The sequence below is a fragment of the Rhagoletis pomonella genome, unplaced genomic scaffold (genome assembly GCF_013731165.1).
Source record: "Rhagoletis pomonella isolate Grant_MI unplaced genomic scaffold, Rhpom_1.0 Rhpom_scaffold_00004, whole genome shotgun sequence".
Classification (NCBI taxonomy): domain Eukaryota; kingdom Metazoa; phylum Arthropoda; class Insecta; order Diptera; family Tephritidae; genus Rhagoletis; species Rhagoletis pomonella.
This window is the reverse complement of record NW_023458558.1, coordinates 28,273,612-28,274,670: the sequence shown is the minus strand read 5'-3', so window position 1 is coordinate 28,274,670 and position 1,059 is coordinate 28,273,612.

Genomic DNA, 1,059 nt, shown 5'->3' with positions numbered 1-1,059 from the left:
AGTAGGTTCAATAACTATTTAGACAATGAAAACATTCGATGAGGCGGCCATTTAAGTGTTTGAGGGAAACATTTTACACAAGATTTGCGGGTCTTTGGGAGATGGCAACGGCGAATACCGCAGACTATGGAACGACGAACTGAATGAGATTTACAAAGGCATAGGCATAGTCAAGCGAAACATAATACAGCGCCTCTGCTGGCTCTATAATATCGTTCGAACGAACGCGTACGCTCCAGCACTGAAAATATACACTCAGAAAAAGGTTTAGTTATAATTACCAAGATTTGGTTATAGTGACCAAGTGGCATAGTTGGATATGGCGAAATAAATATCTAGTTCACGAAAGTCTGCAATTTACTTGAGACTTCTAGTTGGGACAAATGTATGGCCCTTATTATGAGCTGCATTCGATTTTCGATCTTCGCTGGCTATCGAAGATCGAAGATCGAAAGTGAAATTCGTATTATGAGCTATGCAAGCGTGTCGAAATTTTCGTTGAGTATCGAATTTTCTGTCGAACAGAATTTTGCTTTCGATGGTGTAGCGAAGTGTTAGAAAATTGTGAAAAATGTATGATTTTGTATATGTTTTCTTACATTTTGGCGGCTAGACACTAATTTTAAACAATTTTTATTAATTTCATGCAGTTCTAACATCGTGAATACTAAACACAAGCTCGAAAGGCTGGTTTTACTTGTGAAAGAAAATCCCAATGCTCTGTTGGCACGATCTCTGAGAACAAAATCGTAGCGCTGTTGATAGTTTTAAAATATTTTAAATAGATTTGGCTCACAAACGCCTCTTTAGATGGTCGGAACTTTTTAATGAATCGGTAGACAAATTTCTTAAATATATTGTATATAAAAATATATTCGAAAGACTAATAAACTTAAATGTTTAAGAGAGCATTTGCTACTCCTGGCCAGTTTACTAAGCTCTCATCCTCTGACGAATCGTTGAACCAGAACTCGTTGTACTCATTTTACCACGTTTTTATAAAATTGCTTTCTTTATACCCGAGCGCACTTGTGCACAAGGGTATATTAATTTTGTTCA